The sequence below is a fragment of the Ruditapes philippinarum genome, unplaced genomic scaffold (assembly GCF_026571515.1).
Source record: "Ruditapes philippinarum isolate M1 unplaced genomic scaffold, ASM2657151v2 ctg19823_1_1_1_1, whole genome shotgun sequence".
Lineage (NCBI taxonomy): Eukaryota > Metazoa > Mollusca > Bivalvia > Venerida > Veneridae > Ruditapes > Ruditapes philippinarum.
In genome coordinates this window covers 8,063-14,815 of record NW_026866590.1, presented here as the reverse complement: position 1 = coordinate 14,815, position 6,753 = coordinate 8,063, and the positions used below count along the sequence as shown (strand labels likewise).

Below are 6,753 nucleotides of genomic sequence, written 5' to 3'. Positions count from 1 at the left end.
CAAAATGGCGGCTTGTTGCAAGAATAGACGCTTGATTTTTTTAAAGCGCCTGACGATCCCGATGATAATGAATATTCATAGCAGGTGCGCGTTTCGCACAGTGTCAAGTCACGTGACAAAGAAAAATGTGCGTAATAAGTGTATACCACTCCAGTACACCCGTCAATATGAGTACTTAATAATTTTCAAATAGAATAGCGTAGCGGCACTACATACGTGATTTAAAGGGAAAACATTTTGAGGACTAGAGTGTAAGTCCTCACGCTGTAGGTAGGTCCTCTATTTGTTGGTGTGCAATCAGTCTCAGGTCCTCTAATTGTCTGCTATACAAACACACGCACACACGCACACACACACTCACACACACACAACTTATGAGAAATAAACATAAAAGCATTTCTTGGTCATGATGATTGAGACTTTAATACTCCTTCCATTACAAACCATTGTTGAAATAGACGAGCCAAAAGTTGCGATTTGACGTAAAATTTCATGAATGTTGATTATTTTTTCTTCAAAATTATGTAACAAGTTGGTTTTTGTTAGTCTGTCAAAACACGATTTTTTTACCAAATATATATATGGTTGTTTACCAAATATATATAAATGGCTACGTATTATTTCTGACGTAGATTTGTGTCCTTGCTGTGCAGTTATTTATGTACACAATACATACCCTCCAATTTTCTCTTTGTGACAATAAATTTATTGTACAATTAAATTTAAACCGACATTCACAACATCTACAATTTGTGTAACATAATACTTCTTCATACGCCACCGTGTTGCATGTAATCTTATACCTGTATTTATCACTTGTTAACAATTGGGGTATTATTTTGGTACCTATTATTTGCTATAAATAGAAAAAAACCGGAAGTTGATGAAATAGTACGTAAACCGCATTTTCAGAAGCAACTACTGGTAAGCATTTCTTTATTACAGGATTGTCGTTACTTTGTTTAAATTTTAAGCATTTTGATTTAGTATTTTTAGAATGACTTATTGTATATCATTTGGCAGTGATTTTGAGATTATATTAATGTTACAATTTAGCCGCTGGCTTGCATTTTGATTTTATCATGCATGCATACATGCATTTCTTATCAACAAATATGTTTATTTATATAAGCAAACTTGTAACAGTTTAATCTATGGAAAGCCATGGCTGTCTGATATTGTTCTTTTTCAATTTATGTAACCATTTGGATAATATATGAGTTCACTTCGACTATATATGAATTGAAAACACCTTCTTATTTAACCGGAATCCATTATATTAATCCACAGTTACAATATATGAAACCATACTGTCAGTGTATGAAACCGAGTTAGCAATATATAAGTTGATTTTCTCAATATATGATTCCAATTCTTCAATATATGGTACCAAAGTAGCCATGTATGGAACCAGATATCCTTATATGAAACCGAATTATCAATATATTAATTCATTTTTACAATATATGAAACCATTTTATCAATGTATGGAACCAAAGTAGCAATATATAAGTTGGTTATTACAATATATGATTCCAATTCTTCAATATATGGTACCAAAGTAGCCATGTATGGAACCAGATGTCCTTATATGAAACCGAATTATCAATATATTAATTCATTTTTACAATATATGAAACCATTTTATCAATGTATGGAACCAAAGTAGCAATATATGAGTTGGTTATTACAATATATGATACCAATTATTCAATATATGGAACCAAAGTAGCAATGTATGGAACCAGGTGTCCTTATATGAAACCAAATTATCAATATATTAATTCATTTTTACAATATATGAAACCATTTTATCAATGTATGGAACCAAAGTAGCAATATATAAGTTGGTTATTACAATATATGATTCCAATTCTTCAATATATGGTACCAAAGTAGCAATGTATGGAACCAGATGTCCTTATATGAAACCAAATTGTCAATATATTAATTCATTTTTACAATATATTTAACCATTTTATCAATGTATGGAACCAAAGTAGCAATATATGAGTTGGTTATTACAATATATGATTCCAATTCTTCAATATATGGTACCAAAGTAGCAATGTATGGAACCAGATGTCCTTATATGAAACCAAATTGTCAATATATTAATTCATTTTTACAATATATGAAACCATTTTATCAATGTATGGAACCAAAGTAGCAATATATGGGTTGGTTATTACAATATATGATTCCAATTCTTCAATATATGGTACCAAAGTAGCAATGTATGGAACCAGATGTCCTTATATAAAACCGAATTATCAATATATTAATTCGTTTTTACAATATATGAAACCATTTTGTCAATGTATATGTTGATTTTTACATTATATGACACCAATTTCTCAATATATTAACATAGGCTGCTAGTATATGAATCCACTTGTCCAATATATGATACCAAAGTAGCAATATATGGAACCAAAATGTCATTATATTGACGGGACTTTTTTTACAAACTGTATTCTATCCTTGCACCGGTAGTACAGTTTCGCGCCAATATTCCTTTTGGGTCACGCCGCGCGCCCTGGATGTTTGTTTTTTCCAAACGGTGAGTTTGTGTACTTATTTTATTTCTTAAAATAATGTGAATGTTGTGATTGTTGTGATTCTAATTTCTTTCTTGTTTTCAGTTTTATTTAATGAAAGACTAAATTGCGACTGTTGCTTTTTAATGTTTTAAAGGCGCAAACATTTAAAGTGGGCGATTTCCACCCCAAATCTGGCATTGATTTGACCTATGTACATGTCATGACGGTCTCATCTTCCGGACCTGGGTGATTTCTGACTTTCGGGCTTAACTGCGGGTAATTTACGTGTAAATAAGGAATTGTTCATAGCAGGGCTCTCGATTGACACGGGGATCCGTGTTTTGACTCGTGAAAATCGGGAAATGCACAAATTTGACACATGATAAAATCTGCTCAAGAGTCAATTGCCACAAGGGATTTTCAGCTATTCAATAATAATTACCTTTAATCCACCCCTAATTACCTATCAAATCCTACATATGTTCAAATGTCACTCATTAAAAATGTCAACAGGCAGTATAAGCCGTGTATAAAATGCTTTACACACAGCAATTGTTTATACCCTGTGCACTGAAGCGCGACAATTCAGTGGCTGCAATTTGACAGTGCTAAAAATAGCTCTACACAACTGATAAGAATTACATACTTGAGGTGTCAATTATTGATTGCTTTTAAAGGTTTATAATACGTCTTTGATTTACTTGGAGTACCTGTGCATTTGTTATTTCTTTTTCCATTAAATATTCCAAGTTACATTTTGGTATTTAAAATTAATATGATATAGCATACCAGTAAAGATAAAAAAATTTATATTTTTAATTTTATACATTTAATCAGAAAAGCTGCTGCTTATTTTATTCTTTCACAGCAATTCATTTTTTTTTTGTTTTATTTGTTTTTTTTAGGTGGAGGAGGGGGGGTATAGACATTTATAATTATGGATTTTTTCTGTCAATTTAGACTTTGGAATCTCCAAAAATGACCTCCAATACAGTCATTTTTGTAACATAAAAATGATTCATGTAGTCAAATGACACTAGAAAAAAATAATTTGACTCATGAAAATTTTGGCCAAAGAGTCTTTGACTCGTGAAATTCTGACCCTACTGAGAGCCCTGGTTCATAGTCAGTTTTAATAGAAAAATGTATACTGCATTGATTACATGCGAAAATCCGACGATATTACCACCCGGTGGAAAATTTTGACACCGAGAACGGACACACCCATAATTTTCGTACTCTGATGTTGCAAACTTGTCTATAATAAGTATAGGTTAGTGTGTAATAATACGTATTAACAAAAATAATTGGTCAAGCCTGCCGCAGGCAGTGTGTAAACATCAAACATTAACCTATTTAATGATCAACATTATTTTTTTCAACCTAAAACAAGGCATTTCTCTAAATCACTGATAGCTCCGCCCTTTCGCTCTACAAGATGTCTACACCTTGTCAAGTTTCTCACATGTCACATTTAGATAAGCTAAATAAATGGCCCTTTCAACATATAATCAGGCACATTTTTATTGAAATGTCACAGAATTTATACCTTTATCTACAGTAAGACTATCATGTTTCTATAAAATATCTGAAGAGGAAAACGATGCAATTAGGTAAAAACAATGGAGTTAATGAAATGTGTATATCCTTTTAAAATAAATGGAAAATGTGAGAAAAATACATTAAAGATTATTAATTGATACAAAATAAAGTTTAAAACACTCAGCAATTTATAACAGACATTTTTCTTAGAGTTAAAAGGATATAAAACAGTTAATATGTAATCATTTGTCTCTGTGCCCGGCTGTACAATTTCCAAGGTTTCCCTGGACAATATCAGGGAATTTTTCATGGAAAAAACCTTGGAGTATTGGGTATACTTTTTCAATACAATAAGAGTAAATTAAGAACAAAAATGGCAGGGTCTTTCCTAGGACTAATGCTTGGAAACCTTGGAGCTTGTACAAGGTTTCCATGAACATATGCCATAAACCTTGGAAACCTTGGAGTATTGGGACCAAGGTTTTTTCATTGGACATCCTTGGAAAGCTTGGAAAGCTTGGACATTTACATAGACATCCTCGGAAAGCTTGGACATTTCCATGGAAGTCCAATGTTATTTTCCTTGGAATTGTCCAAGGTTCTTCAAGTGAAAAAAACCTTGGAAAACCTGGGAAAATACTAGGACATCTTCATGATCTTGCAAAGCCATAGACGCTGTATCTTTGATGCTTGTAATTTCTTGCTTTCTTACAATAGCCCCTTTGAGATATGGAATTTTCATCATTCTTATAACTAGTTGCCTTAATCCCTGACATATTGATAAACTCGCCCTCCATCACTTTTAAACACTATATGTAACACTGGTAGAATACAAAACATAAAATATTATAACTATTAAAACAATTTTTATTCCTCTTGGTAACATCAATGTCAATGTCAATTTCTGGACAGCTTCAAAAGTCACATTATTATGGCCATTTTCTCTTGATCAACTCTGAAATAAAAATTAAATTGCCATTAAAAAACTACATTCAAAACACTTAATTATACATGTAGTAACAAATGAGGAATGCAAGTCTTAAACAATATATTTTAAACGACAACATAATTTTATATTTCCTATGCACTTATATTATCATTATCAAGGGAATAAGCACTCAGTAGGTTAAAAGAACAAAATATAAGACTTCCTTATTAATACAGAGAATAACTATTTATAAGGACATTAGAGTTTAACTACATTAGTTGCAACTTAATGCTGCGTAAAACTGTAAAATACTGCAATAAAAGGTTAATATGTTCAAATTTGATTACAATTCTAGGAAACAAAATTATACAAACCATGAAAGACTTTCAGTAATATTGTGTCCTCCAATGCTGGCCTTAATTGATTTTGGTTTTAGTGTTGGTACTGTTGCCAGTAAAACACCTGCCCCTGTATTCTTCAACACTATAAAGTTTTCTGAACAGGAGCTTGCTGGCTTTTGAGAAGTCATCACTGTACTTTACATATCCATACAGCTGTTCCTGGAATAATATAACTTAAGTTAGCAAAGTTTCAGTATATCTAGTCTATTTTAACATTAAATGCATTGAATTCTCCTTAATTTAAACTTTTTATCTTCAAAATTTAAGTTGAGCATACTAACTTGGAATTTCAGTTACAAGTAAATTAAACAAATAACTGACTCAGTATAGAAATAATTAAATAATTTTGGTAATAAATCTAGATCTAATTATCAAATAATTATTCACAGCATAATTTTATCAACCTTATTTTATAGAAACATTTTTGCTTGCTGCCATAACATATTTTGATTGTTTAAAATCACCATTTTTCATCATAAATGTATCTAAAAGTTATTTACCTGAAACTGTTTACTATGATTCTTGCATAACTTCCTGTCTCAGGTCATTCTTAGTTCAATTACAACAACCAAACAATTCCACAATCTTGTCACATTTAGATAAATGTTTTCTTTGAAAATTCCACAATAATGTACACAACATTCAAAAACAAGATGATATCTCCAAAATAGCTAAAATGCCACTTAGATCCTTTATGGTTAGCACTGAATGTCTGAGATTTCAAATTTTGCAACGGTTTCAGTCTGGACAGGTCTATCATAATGTGAAACAGGGATTATCAAAAAAAAAATCATAACATCCATCATTATATTTTTACATTTATTGAATGTATAAACATATCAAATGATAAATAAATGTAGAATTTGAAAATAATAATAAGTGTGTAAAAAATCAAAGTTTTAATGTCCTTCTAAACTGATTTTTTACAAATGTATCATGCTCAGATTCCCTTAATAATCACATGGAACAGTCCGGTCAGTATCCCAGAATGCCCCATGAGGTCAGATTAGTCATGCATAGATAGAAGGAAGGGCAGATGGTAATCATTAGTCTTATCTGATCTGTGTGTTATATTCTGCTGTTTGCAGTATTTATTTATCCTGACTTAAAGAAATTATCAGGCAAGCTGGTTATTATATTTAACAAATTTTGCAATAATTATTATATAATTTATGTGTTTATTGTACACATAAACTAAGTGGCAGAGTAAAATGTAATCTAAATGTATGTCTACAAATATTCAGAGAATGTACTATTTTATATGGCACAAAATCATATACTCTTATATTAAAGTTTAATAGCATTCTAAAATTATTTAACTGTTGCTTACATGCTGTCA

The 6,753-nt window shown here is 31.0% G+C and overlaps 1 long non-coding RNA gene across 1 annotated transcript; it reads right to left on the bottom strand.

Moving 5' to 3' along the window:
• Positions 1 to 4,352: 4,352 nt before the first annotated feature.
• LOC132732996 (uncharacterized) lies at positions 4,353 to 6,410 on the bottom strand. Its single transcript, XR_009626120.1, has 3 exons — positions 5,915 to 6,410; positions 5,388 to 5,573; positions 4,353 to 5,040 (listed from the first exon to the last, which is right to left on the bottom strand). It is a non-coding gene; the product is annotated as an uncharacterized LOC132732996 (long non-coding RNA).
• Positions 6,411 to 6,753: the final 343 nt, after the last annotated feature.